The sequence below is a fragment of the Rhinatrema bivittatum genome, chromosome 2, assembly GCF_901001135.1.
Source record: "Rhinatrema bivittatum chromosome 2, aRhiBiv1.1, whole genome shotgun sequence".
Classification (NCBI taxonomy): Eukaryota; Metazoa; Chordata; class Amphibia; order Gymnophiona; family Rhinatrematidae; genus Rhinatrema; species Rhinatrema bivittatum.
In genome coordinates this window covers 466,923,014-466,948,574 of record NC_042616.1, presented here as the reverse complement: position 1 = coordinate 466,948,574, position 25,561 = coordinate 466,923,014, and the positions used below count along the sequence as shown (strand labels likewise).

General features: G+C 45.1%; 1 pseudogene; it reads left to right on the top strand.

The window, feature by feature from the left end:
- Window positions 1-21,402: 21,402 nt before the first annotated feature.
- Window positions 21,403-21,527, top strand: LOC115086343 (annotated as a pseudogene).
- Window positions 21,528-25,561: the final 4,034 nt, after the last annotated feature.

Genomic DNA, 25,561 nt, shown 5'->3' with positions numbered 1-25,561 from the left:
CATTGTCTATCAGCAATCCAACTAAACCTAAAACGAAAATCCCAAGAGAAAAGTATAGTTACTTATTGTATATTTGGGACTAGTTCCAAAACACTTTTCATATAGGTACAGATTGGAAAAAAAAATCATTGATGATAGAGAACACCAAATTTTACATTAAATTTCACAAGCAGGTGAATATGGAATAAATAACAACACTTCATGAGGGATGAATGGCTGTTCAGTAGCACCCACTATTCAAGTGATGCTGCCACTGAAATTTCAGAAGAATAAATCTGGGTAACCTGTTTGCAATAGAAAAGCAGAGTAGAATAAATCCCCTTAGCAAGTTGAATCTTTTATAGTACGTATCTTGGGCTAGCCCAATTGCTCAGTGGCAGTCTCTTATTCTGCCCTGTGAGAGATTTGGGCTTTGATTTCCAAGTCTGGTTTCTGCTTTTCAGGTAAGAAAAGGATGGGATGCTGTGGAGACGGGGATTCCTACCATCATGCAGAGGCAAACTCGGGGGGGGGGGGGGGGTTTGCAGCTGTGAGAAAATAATGTACACTATTTTAAAATAACACACACTATTTACAAATAGCAGACACTATTACCTGAAACAAATGAACCAGAAAATATTTCAGATTTTTAGGGGGGTTGTGCATTTGTTTCAGGGTAAAATGAGCCAAAACAAAAATGACAGCTTCAGTGTGGGTTACCATTTGATTTTATCCTTAGGGCCTACTTTTAACTCCTAGCACAGAGACCAATAATCAAATCTTGGCTTTACATGGGCAAGCAGAGAACATGTATCCATGCAAAATCTTTTTATTATTGCCCTAATAATGTCTGTACTTAGTGATCAGACTCGTGGAGCATAGAGAACAGGATCTGGAAGGTGTCACAGCTCTTGAACCCTAGCAGAGAGTCTGTGATAGATGACTAGAGGGGAGATAATAATAAAAATATAGAATACTAAAGTTAGTTTCAAATGAAGGTTCAAGACTCCCTGGTACCAGTACACGCTTGTTCTGATTAAACTAGTAGATGAAAGGATCAGAAGGAATCTGTTGGTCCAAAAATAGAAAAAATATTCATATCCCTGAATAAGTGTATAAGGAAATAAAGAAACAATAAAAATCCTGCAAGTATACATACACATTGCAAAGTCAATAAAAATATGATAAAAATCATTGACAATATATATACATACTGTATATACAAAGCCCTAGGGAAAAAGATCAATAAACAAAATAAAAGCCATGAGGATAAATTTCAAACAAATGTGGCAGCATATACATGCATAGATGGCCATAAGCAAATGTACACTGACATTTTATAACCAGTGCTTATGATATACATACGGCTTACAAAAAAAAAAAAAATATATATATATACCCATCAACATGCACACGAACTGTATATAGGCGTATTCAATAATACATGCAATGCAATGCAATGAAACAATGTATATCAAGGTATTGAACATGCATTCTTTTCCTACCTATTTAAAAAATCTTTGCACATATATATTAAGCATTACAACAAAGTAGGACTTATGCAAGTAAATTGGTGTATTTTAAAACACGGACCCATCAAGGAAATTAGCAGTTTTACCAATTGGTCCACCAGTTCATATAGTACTTCTCCAGGTCATCGAGGCCCTCCTGGTTCTTCAGCCTGAACAACCTCCATTTCACACAGATATCCTATCCAGTCAGTGCTAGGGATGGACATTTGGGAGAAATGAAATAGGAAATTAAATGAAATTTCTGATTTTGTTTCATTTCGTTATCCAATTTTGTTGGTTTTCTCATTTCATTTTGAAAACAAAATTGATCTGTCGGTCCTAAACCCAGGCCCGAAGCCAGGGCCTATTATATAGATTCACAAGCCAGGACAGTAGAGGGGTGCCAGCCAGTCTGTGAAAATCTGCCTGGTCCCAAGCTGCAACAACTCTCAGAGCTGACTGCTCTTGGTCTGTGGGAATTCTCTAGACTGCACAACTCCCTCACTCCTCCTCAGTTGTCGCACAGCAGCTGACAACCTGTTCAAGCAGCCTGCAAATAAACAGCAGAGCATAATGCAAATATTGGTTAGTGGACAAGTGAAGGGGCTAAAGTTTTTAGGTAATTCTGTCCCCTAGATTATACAGCAGATATGTTCCATCACTTCTATGTATGCACAATAAACTTATTGAGCTACATATGGCTGCGTCTTGGTAGGCCTTCCCTGCCAGCGTATATAGATGGCAGAGTAAATCTGAAAGGATGTGGCCTGGTGTCTTAGCCTCGATGTCGACTGTGCATAATATAATCTACAGAGCAGAGGCTAAGAAGGCCACTGTCAGGAAGAAGTTAACCTCAAATTGGAGTGCTGGCAGGCCTCAGGCAGTTGCCACACCACAGCCCACCCCCCCCCCCCCCCCAGATATCAGCAACATGCAGGCACTCACCTCTCCCCCAATCCATTTATCTGTATAAGCCAAACATTAATGGCATTAGGGGGCCATTGCCATTCTGCTTTCCTGTCATCCCTCTATCCCCACCTTCAATGGACAGCATGTTAACACCCCAACCTCTTCCCACAACTGCAATGCCTCCCTGGCAGCTGAAGTTCTGGGAACCATCCACACCCCTTAATAACTGGACTATTAAGCCCACTCCAGGTTCTAGGTAGAAAAGCCTCAGGGGCGAGGGCTGGAAGATATACACTACATACCTCCCCCCCCCCCCCCCCCCCCCGACACAACAAATAAACAGTGAGGGACCTAGGTGGAATGTCATTATACTACGCGTGAGGCCATTCATACACCAGCCAATGCTATCATATCTCTGAGGCACCCCATGTAAAGAGTGGAAGTACTGGACCACTGGTGTCCAAAGCCAGTGTATGCAAATTGAATGCACACACACACTCTGCCTGCTCTGGGGTATACATTGGTATGGTAAGGGAGGAAACAAGGAGGCCAACGACCCCCCCCCCCCCCCCCCCAGACACAGATATTGACAGAGGCTAGCACAGCACTTCACTCACCCAGATGCACACTGACACACATATCAGTTGGGTACACACTACCTGCAGCACTTTGGGAATCTACACATGGCCAATGTGGATGTTCCTGGCCTATTCTTATTTATTTATTTAAAGTCTTCTATACCGACGTTAGTCAAAACATCACATCGGTTTTCATCAAACTCTAGGTCGGAAATTACAAAAAACAGGGGAAAGGGAGGGGGGTACAAAGAATAGAGATGTGAATCGTGTCCTCGATCGTCTTAACGATCGATTTCGGCTGGGAGGGGGAGGGAATCGTATTGTTGCCGTTTGGGTGTGTAAACTATCGTGAAAAATCGTTAAAATCGTGAGCCGGCACACTAAACCCCCCTAAAACCCACCCCGACCCTTTAAATTAAATCCCCCACCCTCCCGAACCCCCCCCCCAAATGCTTTAAATTACCTGGGGATCCGGCGGTGGTCCAGAACGGCGGCGGTCCGGAATGGTCCCCTCAATAGAATCGTGTTGTCTTCAGCCGGCGCCATTTTTCAAAATGGCCGCCGCAAAATGGCGGCGGCCATAGACAAAAACGATTCGACGGAGGAGGTCATTCCGGACCCCCGCTGGACTTTTGGCAAGTCTTGTGGGGGTCAGGAGGCCCCCCCAAGCTGGCCAAAAGTTTCCTGGGAGTCCAGCGGGGTTCCGGGAGCGATTTCTTGCCGCGAATTGTTTTCGTACGGAAAATGGCGCCGGCAGGAGATCGAGTGCAGGAGGTCGTTCAGCGGCGGTCCGGAACCCCCGCTGAACGACCTCCTGCAGTCGATCTCCTGCCGGCGCAATTTTCCGTACGAAAACGATTTGCGGCAAGAAATCGCTCCCAGAACCCCGCTGGACTCCCAGGAAACTTTTGGCCAGCTTGGGGGGGCCTCCTGACCCCCACAAGACTTGCCAAAAGTCCAGCGGGGGTCCGGAACGACCTCCTCTGTCGAATCATTTTTGTCTATGGCCGCCGCCATTTTGCGGCGGCCATTTTGAAAAATGGCGCCGGCTGAAGACAACACGATTCTATTGAGGGGACCATTCCGGACCGCCGCCGTTCTGGACCACCGCCGGATCCCCAGGTAATTTAAAGCATTGGGGGGGGGGGTTCGGGAGGGTGGGGGATTTAATTTAAAGGGTCGGGGGTGGGTTTTAGGGAGTTTTAGTGTGCCGGTTTTCCTGCCCTCCCCCTTCCCCGATTTACGATTTTTTAACGATAAATCGGGGGAATTGGTATTGTATCGTGGCCCTAACGATTTTTTGACGATTTAAAATATATCGGACGATATTTTAAATCGTCAAAAAACGATTCACATCCCTAACAAAGAACCAATAGGAAAGCAAGAAAGCAAAGGAACAAATCAACAAGTGAACTATCAAGTATTAAGAACAAAATCAGAGTCAAATTCAGAGAAGTATAACATCACAATTCAAGAGTCGTCAAGGATTTTGGGGAAAGGCTTGTTTGAATAGCCAAGTCTTAAGATGGGCTCTGAATTTTATGATGCATGGTTCAAGTCTGAGGTAGGTCGGGAGTGAGTTCCAGTGCATAGGTCGAGCAATGGAGAGTGTCCGTTCCCTCGTAGATGTGAGGTGCGCTTTCTTTAGGGAGGGCACATGGAGGGACTCTTTGTTTGTGGTCCTTGTCGGTCTAGTCGGGCATGTAAATTGGAGGGGGTCGACGAGCCAGTTGGAATTATGTGAATATAAGGCTTTATGGATAATGGTCAGGGATTTATAGAGGATACAGGAGGGAATGGGGAGCCAATATAGGTCCTTCAGGATCAGGGAGATATGGTCATATTTGCAAGCGTTGGATAGTGTTCTGGCTACAGCGTTCTGCAGCATTTGGAGGGGCTTTATGGAGGAGTAGGGTAATCCAAGAAAGAGGGAGTTACAGAAATCCATCTTAGTCACAAGTGTAGCTTGGATGACCGTACGGAAGTCACTGGCATGAAGTAGAGGTTTCAGGTTTTTTAAGACATTTAGTTTGTAGAAACCCTCTTTGAGTATGGCATTGATATGTTTTTTGAGGTTCAGTTGCTGGTCGATTTGGACCCCCAGGTTCTTTGCACAGGGCTGTGTACGAAGAAACTTGAGGGCGGGGTCATTTGTGAGTGAGGGGTTAGTAGGGAGGTGCTGAAAGAAGAGGAGCAGTTCAGTTTTATATGTATTTAGAGCCAGCTGGAGATTGGTAAGTAAAGTATTGATGGCGGTAAGACAGTTTCCCCAGGATTCAAGGGCGTCGGATAGGGAGCCTTGAATGGGTATGATGATTTGCATGTCATCAGCGTAGAGAAAGAATTTGAGGCCGAGTTCTGAGTTTTCACAGAGGGGTGAGGTAGATGTTAAAAAGGGTAGAGGAAAGGGAGGAGCCTTGAGGGACTCCTTGGGAGAGGGCTGGGTGGACTCAGCATTGCCTATTTTCACAGTGAATCACCTATTGTCGAGGTAGGATGAGAACCACTTAAGGCCTGTGCCAGAAAGGCCAATGTTGGTTAGGCGGGAAAGAAGGTGAGTGTGGTTTATAGTGTCGAAAGCTGCCGAAATGTCCAGCAGAGCAGGAATGTAGCTGTGACCTTGATCCATTCCCCTAAGTAAGTGGTCAGTCAAGGAAAGTAAGAGGGTCTCTGTGTTGAGATATTTGCGGAAGCCGAACTGGGGGGAATGGAGTAGGTTGTGGGTTTCAAGGAATTCTGTAAGTTGCGAGTTGACGACCTTCCCCATGACTTTTGAGATGAATGGGAGATTGGAGATGGGGCGAAAATTGGCAGGCTCCTTGGGGTCTAGTGAGGGTTTTTTGAGCAGTGGTTCTTCAGCAAACCTCATTGATGTCTGTGGCAGCCTGGTTCTTAATTGCTAGAGATGAGCTTCGTTTTTTTCTACCGGGTCGTTTTTTGAGTTGGACGCTTTGGAGTAAAGTTCATTTTTCCTCGGTTAGTTTTTTGGAAAACGAACAAAAACTAAATGGTGAAAAACAAAACCGGTCCAAAAAACGAAGCGGGAAAACGAAGCTCAAAAAAACCCACCCCAAGCATTAAAATTCACTTTAATACATTAAATACAACTCCCCCCCCCACCAAGCCGATCCCTCCCCAAGACTTATTAACACCCCTGGTGGTCCAGTGGGGTCCTGCGAGGGATTTCTCTATCTGTGCCATCTGACTTTCGGGCCTGCCTCAATCAAAATGGCGCCGATAGCCTTTGCCCATACTATGTTAAGGGGCTACCGGTGCCATTGGTCAGTCTCTGTCACATGGTAGGAGCACAAGATGGCACCGATGGCCATGTGACAAGGGCTGACCAATGGCACCGGTAGCCCCTGTGACATAGTATGGGCAAAGGCTATCGGCGCCATTTTGATTACTGGCAGCCGACGGTCCGAGTGCAGGAGGTCGCTCCCAGACCCCCGCTGGACTTTTGGCAAGTCTTGTGGGGGTCAGGAGGTTCCCCCAAAACTTACCAAAAGTCCCTGGTGGTACAGTGAATTTTAATGCTTGGGGTGGTTTTTTATTTAAAAAAATAAAATGTGCCCCTCCCCCCGTACAAACCCGAAAAACTAATTTTCCTCGTAGTTCGGAGAAAATCAGTTTCATGGTTCAGGGCCCCCGACCCAAGACGATTTTGGCAATTTCATTGAAATTGCCTAATTCGTGATAAACGAACCACATCTCTATTAATTGCTAATGAGAGAGTCTGAGTCCTTACTCCGCATAGAAACTTATCTACACCTGCACGCATGACACACATCTGTCAGAAGCATATATGATAAGCACTTTGTTTGAGGTACTGACATGGGCCCCTCCCAAGGCCTCTTGCAAGATAAAAATACAGAAAGAGCATAAGCCATCATGCCAATCACATGAGACTTCACAGAGCAATAGGCCTATACACTCAACACTGTCCCAAGTTTCCCATTGAGCCAGCTTGCAGGCTCCTGAGGTGGTCAGCTGACAATACCTTTTCTAGCCATTATGCAATACATCGAGCTGCCCTACTCACCACAAATTATAACAGTGCCCAACAAAGAAATTTAAGGTCAGCCAATAAAGGCTTACTGACAATCCCTAACATAAAATTTGCACATCTAATTGAAGTCAGAGATAGAGCAGTGTCAATCGCGGGCCTGGAACCTTGGAACTCACTGCTAGTAGAATTGCGAATTCAGGCAGATATAAAGAAATTCAAGGCAGAATTAAAAACCTGGCTTTTTAAGTGTGCTTTTACGGAAAGCAAATAGATTTTAGGACTGTTTTAGGAAGTGCTGCTATTTATATTGATTTTAGCATAGAGTAATATAAGTAGTCATTTTATTAATTATTGTATGTACTTAGTATAGTTTTTTAGCATTAGAATTTTAGTACTTATTATTTATTGTTATTTTACTATGCTGATTTATATTTAATTTTAATGAACGTATGTGTTTTTGCTTTATGTTTATTTATTGTACACCAATATGATGGAACCCAGATATGTCGGTATAGAAAGAATAATAAACTATAAACTATAAACAGCACGTGAGATACAGCCTATAGGACAGCTACTCTTCTATGTGGGCCATAAGTCATGGCAACCAATTGGACCAGGAAGGGCCTGTAACCATAAAATCCCTGAAAGATGATGAGTGACCTTGGAAATGGACAATTCAGCAAGCTCTTCACCCTAGGAGTTCTGAGCCAATGTGCTTTAAGTGTGGATAACAAACAGGAAACAGAGAGTAGGACTAAATGGTCAGACTTACAAATGGAAAAAGGTCATTAGTGGAATGCTTCAGGAGGTCTGTATCGGGACCTGTGATATTTAGCATATTTATAAATGATGTGGAGAAAGGAATGACGAGTGAGCTGACATGGCAGATAAACCTCAACTTCTTGGTATGTATGTGCAAGGTCCTGGCTGCTCTGCAGTATGTCCTCCAGACATACAAATGTGTCTGACCTGACACAGTGAATATTCTAGGTGAAAACATGTACAGGCTGCAGCTTCAGGTTTACCTGTGTGATGGGCAAGACAAACTGTGCGTAAAATCCTGGCTGAGCGATCAATAAAAGGGCACACCTGATCTGAGAGTGCCAGCAGTGCAGATACTAAAAGGTTTTGAGGAATCAGTGAAATTTCAAATGGGAGAATAGGAAAAGGCAAAAGTTTAAAGTGAACCTGTAGAAAGTGTGTAGTGCCTGATCACACATCAAACTTTGTGGAGAGTGCATTATTTGTGCGCACAATATTAGCCGGCCTCATCAATATGGGTAGAGAAAGCCAGCCCCTGGCGCAATGGCTTATAGACCGAACTGTAGCAGAAACTTGTCATGTTAGCAATGCTGTTACATCCCCCACAACCTCCCTATGCATACACAAAGCCAGTGAGGAAATAGAGAAAAAAGTATCTCTCTTACCTACGAGCCAATCATCACTGTAGAGGCCATCCTCAAAATTCCCAAAGAAGCCCAATTGCCTAAGTATAAAGGAATCATGCACAGCTCCTGGGTACCTGGCCCCCATATCAAGGATGCGCATGTGAGTGTCACAGACCACTTGTACTTTGAGGGAGTGGAAGAGTTTTCTGTTGCAGAAGATCTCCTCTTTGTTCCGGGGTGAGATGATGGCTACGTGAGTGAAGTCAATAGATTTCACAACATTGGAAAAGTTAGCAACGGCATAAAAGCTTCTCACACTATGCCAGAAGCACTTGGAGTTAAGGGCATTACATAACTCCAATATGTTCTCACAAATTCTTCACAAAATAAGGCAGCAAAAAAGCCACAACTGGTATTAAAACCTATGGGGTAGATTTTAAAAAGCATTTACTCGAGCAAAACTGGTTTTTGCTCGAGTAAATACACTTTACTCAAGTAAGTGGGCTTTTCAAAATTGCTACAATATATGCCATTGAATTGTCCATAGGATTTACTCAAGTAAGTGCACTTTACTCGAGTAAATAGCTTTTGAAAATTGCTACGATAGCATGTCACATTTACATGCGTAACTCCTTTGAAAATGACCCCCTATATATATAAAGATTTAAGAAATGCCATGCACTTTGGATCTATACAAAAGCATTATTGTATTCTCTGTTTTGTTCTTTATTCATTTCCAAATAATTCCTAACATTCTATTTGCCTTTTTGACTTCCATCACACACTAAGCCAAAGATTTCTAGGTATTATCTACAAGGACTCTGAGGTTCCTAACACGGAACCTAGCATTGTGTACCTGTAGTTGGGATTATTTTTCCCTATGTGCATTACTTTCCATTTGTCCACATTAAATTTAATCTACCTTTGAGAAGCTTAGTCTCCTAGTCTTGGAAGGTTCTTCTGCAGTTTTTCATAAACTGCTGCTGTTTTAACAACTCAAACAATGTTGGTGTAATCTACAAATTTGGTCACCTCACTCGTCATTCCTTTCTCCACATCATTTATAAATATGCTAAATATCACAGGTCCCAATACAGACCTCCTGAAGCATTCCACTAATGACCTTTTTCCATTTGTAAGACTGACCATTTAGTCCTACTCTCTGTTTCCTGTTTGTTATCCAGCTAACAATCCACAATAGGACACTGCCTCTGATCCCATGAACTCCCAATTTCCTGAGGAGTTTCTCACATGGGACTTCATCAAATTTATTTATTTATTTGATTCAAATGCCTTCTGAAAATCCAAAAATACTATATCAACTGTCTCTCTTTTGTCCACATGTTTATTTACACACTCTAAAAAATCTAGTAAATTGGTAACGCAAGATTTACACTTGCAAAATCCATGTTGACTCTCATCCATTAAACCATGTCTATTTATGTGGACAGTAATTTTATTTTTAAGAAAAACTTTGACCATTTTGCCAGGCAGTGATGTCAGACTCACTGATCTATAATTTTGTGGATCACTCCTGGAGCCCTTTATAAAAATTGGCATCATCTCGGCCACTCTCCAGTATTGTAGTTCTGAGGCTGTTTTAAATGAAAGGCTGCAGGTCACCAGAAACAGGTCTGAAATTTTATATTGGAGTTCCTTCAGATCGCTGGGATAAATACCATCTGGTCCCAGTGATTTGTTATTCTTTAGTCTGTCATTCTGAATAAATATATCTTCCAGGTTCAAAGTAATTCCATCTAGTCACTCTGAGTCATCACCATCTAAAAGTGTTTCTGGTATGGGTATGACCCCCAACATTCTCCTTAGTAAAGACAAAAGTGAAAAATTCATTTAGTTTTTCTGCTATTTCCTTGCCCTTCCTGATCATTCCTTTTACCTCTCGGTCATCTAGAAACCTAACTCACTCCCTCACAGTCTTTTCCTTTCAAATGTACTTGAAAAAGATTTTATTGCTGTTTTTAGTTCTATGTCAAGCTTCTTTTCAAATTATCTCTTAGTCTGCTTAATTACATTTTTACATCAGACTTGCCAGTGATTATGCTCGTCAGCTATTTTCCTCATTTGGATCTGCTTTCCATATTTTGAATGATGCCCTTTTGATTTTAATTGCCTCTGTCACCTCACTATTAAACCATTCCGGCAGTTGTTTGGTTTCCCTTCAACCTTTTTTAATGCACGGAATACATTTTGTCTGGGCCTCAAGGACAGTAATTTTAAACAGTATCCACACATGCTGCAAGTTTTTAACCTTGTGGATTGCTCCTTTCAGAATTTATCTAACAGATTTCCTTATTTGATTATAGTCTCCCTTTTTACAGTTAAATACTGCTGCAGTAGTTTTCTTTTGTATTCACCCTCAAGTAATTATATCCAATTTTATTACATTATGATCACTGTTGCAAAGTGGATCCACTACCTTTATCTCTTGCACCATGTCCTGCATTCCACTGAGAACTAGTTCTAATATAGTTCCACCTCTCATTGGTTCCATGAGCAACTGCTGCATTGATGGCATCCAAGAACTTTACCTCCCTTGCATGTCCTGATGTGACATTTACCCAATCAATAGCTTATCTGTGCAAAATGCTTTCAAGTGAATTTTCAAAGGGCCACGCATATAAATAACAGGAGTTACATTTCAGAAGGGCCCAGCCACGTGCCGGGCCTGAAGAGGAGGGTCGGGGGCGTGGTCTGGGCGGGCAGGGGATGGGACAGGGGGATGGCCGGGATAGCACTATTCGATGCTGACCTGGGGAAACGTGCGCAGTCAGCTGGCTGCTGGCACATGGAGATTACTTACTTCTCCTCTGCAGCAGAAGTAATCAAACAGAAAAAAAAGTAAGTAGCTAGGAAGGTGATAGGGGTCAGGAAGAAGAGGAGAAAGGGTAGGAAGGATAGGTAGGGGTATAGGGAAGTTCCTTCCTAGTCCACTCCTTAATTGGAGCAGACAGGGAGGGTACTGGGGAAGCCCTACTCTTGAAGTGCGTGGGCTTATAAAATTCCCCCCCACCCACCCACACATGCGGGCACGGTTGTTAAAATTTGCCACGCATGTGCACGCGGATATCGCATAAGAGCATAAGAAATTGCCGTGCTGCATTCAGAAGGTCTTCATATAGACCCTGCATCCAAGACTTCCTGGGGCATTGGCTGATGACATCACATTCTGTCTAGGTATTTAAGGAAGTCTTCTGAAAACATCCAGTGCCTCAGCATCAGGTCCTTCTGTGCTAGTCATAGGTGCTATGTTGCTACTGTTTCTGCTTTGTAGAGATGTGAATCGTGTCCTCGATCGTCTTAACGATCAATTTCGGCTGGGAGGGGGAGGGAATCGTATCGTTGCCGTTTGGGTGTTTAAACTATCGTGAAAATCGTTAAAATCGTGAGCCGGCACACTAAAACACCCTAAAACCCACCCTGACCCTTTAAATTAAATCCCCCACCCTCCCGAACCCCCCCAAAATGCCTTAAATTACCTGGGGGTCCAGCGGGGGTCCGGAACGGCCTCCTGAAATCGAATCGTGTTGTCTTCAGCCGGCGCCATTTTGTGCCGTCATTTTGCAAAATGGCGGCGCAAAATGGCGCCGGCCATAGACCAACATGATTTGACTGCAGGAGGTCGTTCCAGACCCCTGCTGGACCTTTGGCAAGTCTTGTGGGGGTCAGGAGGCCCCCCCAAGCTGGCCAAAAGTTCCTGGGGGTCCAGCGGGGGTCCGGGAGCGATCTCCTGCCGCGAATCGTTTTTCCGTACGGAAAATGGCGCCGGCCGTATTAGAGTGCCGGTTTTCCCGCCCTCCCCCTTCCCCTCCCCCTTCCCCCTTCCCCCGATTTACGATTTTTTAACGATAAATCGGGGGAATTGTTATTGTATCGTGGCCCTAACGATTTTTGACGATTTAAAATATATCGGACGATATTTTAAATCGTCAAAAAACGATTCACATCCCTAATGCTTTGTCCTACCATGTTCTTGCCTTGTCCAATATTGCCTTGTCATGTTCCTGCCTTGACAAGCCTTTCCTAGCCACCTTGCCTTGTTCTCCTATCCTGCTTCACCTTGCATTGACTTCTAGACTTGGTCTGCCTTCTGATCTTGCTTGATCTCTTCTATACTCAACCTCTGCCTGGACACTGACCTTTCTTATTCTCTGCCTACCTCTACCTCTGCCTAGACACCAACCTTATTAGTTCTCCACTAGCCCTGACTCCTGCCTATTCTTGATGCTGTCTGAACTCCGCCAGCCCTGACCTTGGCCCACTGTGGGCCTGCTTGACTCATTGCTTGCACCCTGCCAGAGAAGTCCTGCCGACCACCAGAACCCACAGGCTCAACCCAAGGGGGAGGTAGTCAGCCAGGCGGAAGATCTTGCCTCTTGGTAGATCAGCAGCCACCTGCTAGTGCCTGGTCCATGTTCGCACAGTCTAGGCTGTACCAATCTTTCAGCATCCAAGGATTGACATCCCCCAGAGAGTGACAAATTAATTTTATAACAGCCCACATAAGAAAGCTGAGAAATGTAAATATAAGTTACACCAATTTTTATAGCAAACTAACACATAAATTCACTTTGAAAATTTTTCCATGCAATGTACTTGCACACAATTACACTTGCTGCTATGGGGATGAAAAGTTTTAATAAAATGAGCATAATTTTGAAAATTCAAAAATATGCATGTAAGTGCAAAACCTCCCCAACCCCATCTCCAGGAATGTCTCCACTCAATCCAGTAAACTTGTGCAGAATACATGACATAAGCACAAGTGCCTGCATAACAGACAGGCAATTTTATAAGAGGCCATTTCCATAGGTAAAGCATTGTTTTACCCATGGAAATGCATTTGTCACTTACCATAATTATTTCCATGATTTGATAATTTTTTTCTGACTTTGCAATGTGTAAATATGCTTACAGAATTAATTAGACCATTCATAGTCCATCATTCCATTTGATTACTGATTATTTAGTTGTGGCAGAATTCTGTAATCTCTCTGTGTATACAAGGCAGTCAAGACAGTTTCCTGCTGTTTAGTGCTATTCAGGGCTAGTGCTTCCATTAGGCAAACTAGGTGGTCACCTAGAGTGCTAAAATTTGGGGGGGGTCGTAAAATCTCATCAGCATAAGGCCCAGAAGGGGAGAGTCAATACTGCCAAAGAAGGGGGTGCTATGCTGGAGCCGAGCTACCACCAAAGAGGATGGGGGGTGCATGACCGAAGGTTCACCTAGGGCACCAAATACTCTTGCACTGGCCCTGGTGCCATGCTAGTTTGCAGCAATTCTATTTGTATGTTTCTCCTAGCGACTGCTCTGCACATGCACTGTAGTGAAATGGTGTATGCTGTCTGCAAATAGTGCACTCCGAGACTAGTATGTGCTGAGCATAACAACTGCTGAGACTTAACCCACCTCCACTCAACTGACAAAAGCTGGTTCTTTTTAACTCTTTAACTCTGGGAAATCCAAGGTCTTATGCGCAAGGAGAAATACCCATCCCTACTGTCCTACAAGTGCCAAAATTCAAGGTAGTTTTGCATGATCTGTGGCCCTCCCGTTCCTCCACACATGCAAAGGAAAGTTGCTGCTCAGCCAGAGTCACTTGCATTTTGCCACCAGCAAGGCAAGGACGATTGGGGATTGCTCTATCCTCTTGAGAGCTTGACTTGCCCGGATATAAGGGGATCTGGGTGACCTCATTTTGCCTAAGTAGGGTGGGGGATGAAATATAGGATAGAAGGGATGGAGATGGGAGGGAGGATGGGGCAGGTTATTCAAGGATGGGTGGCCATCAGGATCCATGCTATTCTACTCTGTCATTTTATGATGGGCCTTTCTATTAATCCTAACATATATGTATGACAGATGAGATGAAGTTTACTACAAATAGTTGAAGCAACAAAGCTTTTTGGAACGTTTTCATGGAAATATTTTTCCATTGTGTTATTTTTCATCACCTAACTTAAATGAAGACTATTTTGGTAGTAATTTATTGGAGTCTCAAGTTATTAGCAGATGTGCTTTTCCCCCTTTACAAATATTTCTTACCCTGATATGAAAAAAGCAGCTGAAACCAGCAATAAAGTGTTTGCCCTGAATAAACTTGAACTACTGTATGTTCACAGCAGCTCAGTCATAGATGGTTCACTAACATGAGCTAGTTTAATAAATACAATCAACCATTAAAGAAGCAGTATCTCCAACTGACTATGAAAATTAATTCTGTATAAGGTCAGAGGCTGAGAATGGAATGGAATGGGAAATGAAAGATTTTCCCTGCTCTGTTTTATAATGTTAGAATGGGAAAGATAAAATCAGAGCTTTGGTAAATTAATTACATGGGGCTCTGAGATAATGAGGGCAATGAGTCAAGGCATGGTCTTCACCCTCTCAGCTCCTCCTCCATGATTTGTCAGAAGACAGGTCACCAGTTGGGGGCTTCTGAATCAGTGCAAGTCGGTAACTTTTCCTCAGAGAAGCCACTGATGAGAAAATGAGAGGGAGAAAGAGACTGTGTGTGTCCTGCCATGGGTATTTTGTTGGAATCTACTTAAGTGTTTGAATGGAGTTCTAGTCTGAAATTTGCCAGTCCATTTATGAAAAACAGATGGTGGAACATGTTTTTATTTCTTATGCCCCTTTATACTATTACATTCTGCAATAATTAATCTTTGAAGCAAATACAAAACATTGATACTTTAAACAAGCTTCATTCAATGCCTTCCCTTGTAACAAGAAGTATTGTGTGGCAGACATACACTTGTCCTGTTATTATATCATTTCCCAATGCTGCACTGATGAGGATATATTCATACCTGGGAACTCTCCGGATTTGACCCAGAGACTCCAGAATTCTAATGGAATTGCCGGGTCTCCGTGCCAACAGCTGTAATCTCTGGTTCCTGAACATACCCAGATCAGTCCAGGAAAGTGGGTTGTGTATCCCTACCAGCAGGTGGAGTCAGAGAACAATTAGAACTTTGGGCACTGCTACATTACGGGAGTGCCACCTGAAGTCACTCAGTATTCCTCTGACTCCAGTGGGTGGTACAGATTCTCATCTGCAGTCTTTAGTTATATTTTTTATTTAGTTAATTTGAATTTAATTTTTTGGTTTATGGTCGCTTCCTGAGGTGTTAGGCGCCTTCGTGGGCCATCCCTCAGTCGAAGCCAGGCGACCAGGGAATTGGATATTCCTGTCAGGGTTTCGCCCGCCACAGTTCGGTGTCTGACGACCAGGGACTCCTGGCTACTCACCACCGTCTCTGCTACAGCTGCTCCCTTATCTCCTGCAACAGCTTTTCTCTGTGTCTTGGTAAAGTTTAATTGAAAAAAAAAGAGCTGTTTCCACTGCGGCTGACTGATAGTCTTCAGTGCTGAGGTAAGGAGAGGTGCAGGAGGGACCGGGTCTTTTAATGCCAGCTAGGGAAGCTGTCAGCAGTGTTCCCCTCAGCTCTCGGGGCTCCGGGTCATTTTCTGAGGGCAAGGGTGAGTTTTTTCTCCATGTGCCTCGTTTACTCGCCGCTTCCCTGCTGGGGGCCTTGTGATTTCACTATAGACAGGCTCCTTTCCCAAGGCACGGCTGCACATGTTTTTTTCTCCTCAGCTGGTAGTCTCTTAGCCTGCAGCACAAAAAGTTTGTTTTTCTGGTCCTGCCTGACTGAAATTTTCTCCGCGTTGTGGCTCCGAACATTTCTTTTTTATTCACGCCCTTTTCTATTTCACTTCAGACTATCGGCGCACTGCTGTGGATGGGACCGAAAACAGAATTGCAGATCTGCTGCACGTGTGGGTCATGTGGCCAGGTGTTAGATGCGGCCTCCTTATGTGCAGCGTGTTCCCCGGGGTTAGAGGGCTCTTCAGGGCTTCTTGCCTCCTCCCTCAAGGACGGAATGTCTGTCTCGCCTTCGGCTTCACAGGAAGAGGATTCTCCACCTGTTCTAGCCCCGGTGAGGTGTTAATATCACCACAGCCGACTCTCCAGTGGGGGAGGGGGACCCGGAGGGGTTTTCCCCAGAATTTGTCCTCCTTATGCACCAGGCTTTCTTGGCAAGGAAATGCTCGGCGGTAAAGCAGACCGGTCTCCTGGGGGCAGGTTCGGATCCACCTGAGAAAAGAGGTCGGGGTATGGGCCCGTGTCAGCTCATCCGTGTCTAATCAGGCTCATCCCACAGGGGATTCTCCCCAGGGTACGCGAGATCCGAGCCCGGAGTCTGGGGCGACGCCGGCTGCTGGGGTAGTAGGGGCAGCAGACCCGGATCCTCGGCCGGATCCGGCTGATGTAGATACTGATGATCTGGATGAGCCCGCTGACCCTCCTGTGGAGGGGGATGACCCCAGCGTGGTGTGTTTGTTCAAGCGGGATGAGTTAAGACCCCTTATTCCCCAGGTCCTTGAAGTTCTGGGACTTAAGGTTTCTCAAGAAGAGTCTGATAACAAGGGCATCAATCCAGTCCTCGATGGCATTAGGGGTCCCACAACATCTTTTCCTCTGCCTAAGAAGGTTTTCAAACTAGTGACTCGGGAGTGGGAGACTCTGGATTCCGGCTTGAAGGTGTGCAGAGCTATGGTGAAACTGTACCCGTTATCATCTGATGTTTTGGATTTACTGAAGATTCCAAAGGTGGACACCGCGGTCTCGGCAGTCACGAAAAAGACCACTTTCCCGGTTGCTGGGGCGGCTGCCCTTAAGAATATGCAGGACCGCAAGCTGGAGATCCAGTAGAAGTGAGCATTCAAGGTTGCCGCGCTAAGCCTTCGGGCAGCTGTTTGCGCTAGCCTCATGCAGAGGGCCTGTCTGTGTTGGGTCCAGGAGTCGGCTGCCGGGGCCAATACGAGCGACAGTGGGGCTCTGCAGTCCACCCGCCTAGAAGCAGGCGTCGCTTATGTTGCAGATGCTTTGTATGAACTGGTGAGGACCTCGGCGAGAAGTATGGTGTCCTTGGTGTCAACGCAGCATCTCCTCTGGCTGCGAAATTGGGTGGCGGATTTGTTCTCCAAGTCCCAGCTTTGTAATCTACCCTTTAAGGGCAAGCTCCTGTTTGGGGAGGAACTGGATCAGATAGTAAAGCTGCTTGATGAATCCAAGGGCAATCAGTTGCTAGAAGATAAAAGATCTTCTAAGAAAGTCTTCCCTCCTCAAGCTAGGTTTTGGGACTCTCGCCGCTTCAGAGCGGGTAGATACTCAGCACCTCCTGCTTCTAAACCTGCTTCGGGGCGCCAGCAGTCCTTTTGAGGGGGTCACCGGCCCGGAAGAGATTCGGGACTTTTTGGTGCAGGAAGTAATAAAAACCCCCAATGAAACCACGAGCACCCATTCCGTTGTTGAAGCTGTCGGAAGCAGATTATCCAACTTTTACACGGAATGGGCAAGAATTACATCAGACCACTGGTTCTTAGAAGTGATCAAAGATGGGTATGCACTGGAGTTCTCGCGCCCAGTCCGGGAGGTTTTTGTGGAGTCCCGAGTGGCCTCAAGTGTCAAGCGAGAGGCGGTCCGGGTGACTCTACAACGACTTCTTGAGCTCAAAGCTATTGTCCCAGTTCCGGAGGCTCAACAGGGACGAGGTCGGTACTCCGTGTACTTTGTGGTCCCCAAGAAGGAGGGCATGTTTCGGCCCATCCTCGATCTGTAGAAGGTGAACCGTTGCCTTCGGGTTCCTCGCTTTTGTATGGACACCCTGAGGACAGTGATGGCTGTGGTTCGAAAAAGGGAGTTTCTCGCTTCTCTGGACCTCACGGAGGCATATTTACACATTCCGATCTGGCTGAATCACCAGAGGTTTCTGTGGTTCAAGGTCTTGGGATGAAACTTCCAATTTCGAGCCCTCCCATTTGGTCTAGCAATAGCTCCTTGCATGTTCACCAAGGTGATGGTGGTGGTTGCGGCCTTCCTTCGTCAGGAGGGAATCTTGGTCCACCCATAGCTGGACGATTGTTTGATTCACACGAAGTCTCGGGTGGACTGCGAGAGATCAGTGCACATGGTGATTTTCATATTGCGATCCCTAGGTTGGGTAATCAATGTGCAGAAGAGTCACCTGGAACCCTCTTAGAAGTTGATTTATCTCGGAGCACAATTCGATACCTTGCTGGGCAAAGTGTTTCTAGTGGCGGACCGAATAGAGAAGTTGCAGGAACAAATACATTCCCTTCTTTGAAGGAACAATCCCTCAGTGTGGCATCATCTTCAGGTCCTGGGCTCCATGGATTCAACCTTGGACTTGGTTCCTTGGGCATTCGCTCACTTAAGACCTTTACAGCATGCGCTTTTGTCTTACTGGAGCCCGGTGTTGGAGCAATTCCATCTACCAATGCCTCTACTTCCAGAATCCAGAGCAGGTCTGTCATGGTGGCTGTCACTGGACAATCTGGAACAGGGGGTGGATTTGGACACTCCAAATTGGCTGATAATCTCCACCGATGCCAGCTTCTCAGGTTGGGGGGTGATTTGTGCAGACAGGTCCGCCCAAGGGCTCTGGTTGGCGATGGAAAGATCCTGGTCCATAAACCGGCTCGAGACCAGGGCTGTACGTCTGGCCCTGTGGGCGTTTCTTTCCTGGATCCAGGGCAGAATGGTGTGGGTCTTTTCGGACAATGCGACAACGGTGGCATACATCAACCGGCAAGGCGGGACTCGAAGTCCCGCCATAGCACTGGAGGCACATCTTCTGTTTACCTGGGAGGAGCGCTATCTCGAGGGCATTGCCACATCCCATGTCGTGGGAGTAGAGAATATGCAAGCCGATTATCTCAGCCATCATCAACCAGACCCAGGGTAATGGGAACTATCTCTCGAGGCATGGAATCTCATTTGCACCAGATGGGGAACTCCTTAGCTGGATCTGATGGCAACCCAGGTGAACGCAAAAATGATTTTTCAGCCATTGCTGAGAACAGGGCTCGGTGGGCATAGACGCTCTCGTGTGTCCTTGGCCCACAGGGATTCTTCTGTATGCCTTCCCACCCTGGCCCCTTATAGGTCAGCTTCTCCGTCGCATAGAGCGGCACCCGGGAAGAGTGATTCTGGTGGCGCCGGAGTGGCCACGTCGTCCGTGGTTCATGGATCTGGTACGCTTGGCTCTAGAGGGTCCAGTTCAGTTGGCTCATCTAATGCATCAGCTCCATCAGGGGTCCATATTTTTGGATTGGGAGGATCGCTTCTCTCTTGTGGTTTGGCTTTTGAGAGGTGACGTTTACGCTTGAGGGGTTATTCAGAACAAGTCATTTCCACACTCCTCCAGGTGAGACGTCCAGCCACCTCTATGGCCTATGTGAAAGTTTGGAAGCTTTTTGAGACGTGGTGTCAGCGTTCCTGTGACCCTCTAGTGGTGCATGTTCCTCGGATGCTTGACTTTCTTCAACAGGGCCTTGCTAATGGCTTGGCATCTCTGCTCCACCCACCTTACCTCGTTGGTGACTCCCTTTGGGGTTGATGGAAGGCTAGTTGCTGAGGCGTCTCCAGGCAATCCTCCTCCGGTGTTCCCGGACCGGAGGAGGATGGCCTGCAAGTCAAAATGTTGACCAGATGCCTAAGGGCATGCGTGCGTGCGCAGCCCGACTTATGTACCAGCATAGGCATGAATCTCAGGGGCATCCCCCTGAGATGACGTCACCAGCTCCAGATATTTAAGGTCTCAGTTTTCGCTAACTAGACGAGTTAGCAAGGGATTGGTTAACTAGCTTCCTCCTGGTCACTGCGGATGGGATTCACTCTCCACAACCCTAGCTACTCTGCCTCCTTGGACTTCACTAAAGGTACCTTCTCCTTGGTGGCCTCGCTCTCTTTTTTTCTTTTTAGGTCGCAGTCCGGAACCGGTACTCACTCCTCGAGAGCCCATGTCCCGGACTTGCTCCTGGATACCACCTCTGCTAAGAAGTCATCGCTGCTTACAACATTGTGAGTTTCCATCTATCTCTCAGAGCTTTCCCTGGGTCCAGGTACTCGCTCCTCGAGGGCCTAATGCATACCATCTCCTGGGCTGCCTTAAGAGACTATTGTGTGAGTGCTACCATCAAGGACTTGTTCCAGAACTCTGCATATACTGTCTACTCACTGTCTTAGTTTCTCTACAGCTCAGCCACCCTGGGATCGCTGTTCCAATACCTGAGGGACTATAGCCCAGCCTGGTGCTTCCAGCTCACTACTGCCACCTCTGGTGGTTTACTATATTGTCTATTAAAAGAACTAGTGTGTGTCTGTCTCCTACACTAAGCCTGACCGGTGGTCCCTCTCAGGATTTCCCCCGAGGGCATGGTCACCTGCCACTGGTCCAAGGATCCACCCACAACTATTCTAAATAACTACAGGTTGCTAAATGCCAGCTTAACAACAGAGCTTTTTGCTAACTCCCAGCTTTCTCTACAGAGCTTTGACAACAGATTGTTATCTCCTCACGGAGATCACATCAGATTCACATCAGCAGATTAGGCAGTACATCACTGTTAGACGCACTGTGCTGCTACCAAGAAAGCTAATTATATATTCATTTCTTGCCTTTTACTAATAAAGATTATTCATTAAGAAAAGAAGTTAATTATTCTAGAAGGGCCGGCCTTCTCTCTAGAAGCACAGGCTCCGAGATTGAACTCTCTGTGTACATGGAGAACACAGGTAATGATTCTTCTGAACTCTCTGCAAGGACAGATAATGATAACTGAACTCTCTGGGCAACACAGCGCTCAGATAACTGAACAGTAAGAACCAATTTTCATGTGTCCTGTAGCCAGTGAAGCAGCCAGCTTAGAAAGTGTCTTATTGGCTTACATGGGCCAATTGCTGTCTTCCTTTTCCCTACCCTGTGACCAATCAGAGGCCTCCTTTCTTCTTTATGAGCCTGCAGACCAATGCTGGCAGGCAGTAAGATAGGAGGCCTACGATTGCCCTGTGGAAACAGGAAGAAGGGAGGGGGCCAATAGCAGCAGCAGCAGCAGCTTTATTTGGAAATACAGATGTACAAAACATTTAACGGTAAGACTTCTGGTAGCAAGCACGAGCTCCAGGTCCACCGAATTCGCTTCTCGGCCTTTTGGCTAAGATGAAGTGTAGTATCTGTTCTTCTCATCATCATCAGCAGCAGCAGCAGCAGTAGAAGCTGCTTCTATTGGTTGGAAGAAGGAGTCTTCCTCTCAACCTTAGGAGGAGGTTGTCCCTACTGGTGAGTTTAAGGTGGGAAGAGGTTGCCAGTGAGGGGGGTATTTGTGTGTTTGTATATAGATGTGAGGGGGCATGGGTGTGTGCATGAGGGAGGGAGTATATCAAGGGGAGGGGAAAGAGCATGTCTGGCAGAGTATGTATGTGTTTGTGTGTATGTGTGTGTATATGTGAATGGGTATATGCAAGAGGGAGGGAGTATATAAAGGGGAGAGGAAAGAACATGTCTGTGAGAGTGTGTGTTTGTGAAGGAAGAAGAGAAATGAAAGTGTGAATGAGCATGGGTGTGAGAGTGAGTGGGCATGTGTGTGTGTGAAAGAGGGAGAGAAGTGAGTGAGAGAGCATGTGTGTGAGGGGGTGTACGTGGGAAAATGAGAAGAGTAAAGTTTTAAGTGAACATTTGAGAAGGTGTCAGAGAATGAGGAATGAGAGCATGTTAAGAATGAGCATGTGTGTGTGGCAAGTGATCGTTAACATATGGGTGTTAATGTGTGTGTGTCATGAGAATAAGTTTGTGCACATCCAGTTCCTCGCATCTGCTCTCCCCCCCCCCCCCCCAATTCAAGGTAATCTCAGGGTGACTGGAAATCAAAAGCCCCCACACATTCATGGTAAGTTTTGGGGGGTCGGGAGGGTGGGGGGGGGGGTTTGAAATTAATTAAATTTGAAGGGTTGGGGTGGGTTTGGGTTTTTGTTTTTTTTTTAACAACCCCCCATTGTAATTAATTAAATTTGAAGGGTTGGGGCGGGTTTTTGGGTTTTGTTTCAGGGGGGCAGCCGAAATAAAATTGGCCAGAACATGGGAAAATGAAATTTCCCGCAGCGGGTGTGGATATATTTAAAGACAAGAGGTCACCTGTGGGCCAAGTATAACAGCATACAATTTTCTAGAGACCCCCAAACCACTAAAAGTACAGCTATTATCGTTCTTTTGATCACATCTAGATTCAAATGACCAAAAGTTAAGGACTGCAGGACAAATAGATGAGGATTTTTTACTATAGCAGCAAGTAACTTGCGTTTCAAAATGTCATAAAAAAATTTCAGATTTGCATATAGTAGAAAAATCCTAATATCTCAAAGGTCTACAATCAGTCTGCATTTAGTAATGGGTGGTGTATATTCTGAGGGAAAAACATTTAGTGACGTTTCAACTAATTTGAGTCAAATTCATATTAGACACAATTCAGTCTGGTTCGAGTTTTAAATAATGCACAGATTTACCCGGGATCCGCAGGAAAACCTTTCAGATTCAGATTTTATACTGGCTACTCAAATTAGATCATAAATATCTTTTTTGTTTGCAAATTATTTTAAACAATATTTTACTGGGATTTATCTCATCTCTGTACAAAAAACCGCATGTTCAATATATTCAAAATATAATGGCTGAGTATGTTAATGAATCAAACTATCAGTTAATTACATAATTTGACATGCTAGTGTTGCACATTGCTATGCCCCACAGAGTGATTGATAGCCATGGACCAAACCATATCAGTCTTCAAAATCAAGGATGCATACAGATTTCAAGAAAAGGGTCCACTGAGGGTGGTGCTGATAAGACATGGGAGATGGGAAGGGGGTCTGGGATAAGGAACAAGAATAATGTTTTCCTCTCCTCCAATATCATTAGGTATATTTTAGCAGCAGAAGACAAACAAAATCACTGATCAAATGGTAGGCATGCCTCCAGAGTGCCCTATTGTCAAAAGAGTTTTACCATAGACACAGAATGGGAACAGTTTTGTTCTTTTTTGAAAGCCTCATCCAATTATATTCCTTTGATGACTGATAATTGATGTGTTACTAATTTTCCTAGGGCAAATAAGAATATTCAAAGTTGCAATGGATTAATTTACATAAGTAAAAACAGGCAACGTTCTCAGTTTTGTTTCAGAGTATAGCATTACCATTTGTACAGGCTTATTTCAAAATACCTGAAACTGGATGTGTTTAGGGCTAAAAATATGTTTCTGGTTTATACAGCGAATAAACCCCAGCTTCCATGCTGAAGGTTAGGAGCTTACATTTTGCATAAGTATCACATTAAAAAAAAAAACCCATAGGTATACTTTGTATTTATCAATGCTAAAAAGAATGAAATGCATATATTATTTTTTATAACATACATTAGTGAGTAATTACTTATTGTTCTGAAATACAATGATCTGCATCTGAAGCAGAATACAGAAAGTGACTAATATAATTACATTACTCATGCTGAAATAAAATCATTATTGTATCATATTTGCAAACTGGAAAAAAATGTGACAGAACAGACAGCTAGGAAATATGATACACGCTCGCACTACAGTATTAGCAAGTCCTTGTGGTGGAACACCAGCATATAATGATTGGATAAAGTACATTTAAACAAAAATGTTTTAGCAGCTCGGGTAGAAAGTAACATACATTGTAAAAGAAAAGGGCATTAGCCTTTATTAGGCACAGACAATGAAGGCTGTAGAATATGCAAAATGTGTTGTGTAGAAATGCAACTTTTGCCCAAGGTTCATTCATGTAAGATTTAAATCTCTTTAATGGCAATTTCTACTAGTTTGATGAACAGAAATGCAGGCCAGCACGAAAGGTACAGTCAATGCCTTTCCATTGGTTTAAACTAATGCATTAACAAGTAAATTTTAAAAACCCCATGCGAGCAAAAATCGGGAGATACATGTGTGCCGGGCTGACTGCATTTTAAAAATGGCCTGGCCATGCACGTATCTCCCGGTACGCGCGGAAGTGCCAGGTCCTTCAAAAGGGGTGGACTGGGGGTAGAGGCAGATTGGCCTATCGGGGGATCGGGCATGCCCCGGTGGGCTGGTTAGGTTGGTCAAGTGTCATTCCCTCTCAGACTCCTCTACCAGTTAGCTCCTTGTCTTTTTGTGCAGACGTGCTAGGCTTCAATTTCGGAGGGAGCAGAGGCAGACTGGTACTTGTTGCAGGTAAGCCAGCACCTTGTTGACCTCTGCCTGCTGCTGCATACATTTGAAAAAAAAAATAAAATGCTGCTCTATTTTTCAGTCAGAGCGCTGCCTGCCTCTCTTTGATGCTTCAGTCGAAGCTGCAGTGTCCCAGCCCCAGCCCACCTTCCTGTCTCCCTGCCTCTCCCACCTCCTTTATTATTTTTTTTATTAACTGGATGAGCTATCAGCCCCAGGGCCCTTCCTAGGGAGAAAAAAAAAAGCAGTCTATTGTCGGTCCCGGTCCCCACAGTAACAGAGCTCTGTTTCCATCTGGTTGAAACTGTCTGCCTGTAGCCTCGGAGACGGAAGAAGGGAAAGTGGGGTTGGTGCAAGCACTGGCAGGCAGCACTTTGACCGAAAACAGCACTGCACTGGGACAAGAAACTGAAGGGTTGTTTTTTTTTTGCCTCAGTGAATCCAGTAAAGTTTAAAAAAAAAAAAAAAAGCTGTGAAGGAGAGAGGGACTGTCTTTGAGCATCACATTGCAGCTCTCCCACTCTAACCAGGACGACAAAGTGCTGCAGAACCCAGCGGCTGAATGCACCAACTGTAGCCTGTAGCTAAGTTAAGGCTACCTGCAAAAAAAAAAAAAAAAAAAGGCTGAGGGGTGGGGTTGGGGGATTAAAGCAGGAATTTGAGGATTGGGTGAAGGGAAGTGGGAAATTAGGGAAGGGGCGAGCAGCCCTTGTATTGGAGATTTCTTTGGCTCAAGACTGACAGTAGAGGTGTATGTGTTCCAGGTCACATAATATGCGTCTCTAGGGTCAGCTTGCTGTGCTTTTGGGAGTCATTGAATCACATGGACCTGTTTAAAAAATCCCCTGGGCTGACATTTTCCTACAGTCCACCCCTGGCTGGGGTGAGGCAGGGGGCAGGACGGGGGACAGTGCAGGGAAGCACGTGCCAGCTCTGGGCCGGTTCATGCAACTTACTTTAATTTATTTAATTTAGTCATTTTATATGCCACTGTTCCAATAGTAGATCACAACGATTTACAAAGTCAGTATTCAAATTCTGGATCGACATTCACATACTGAGTCAGCATT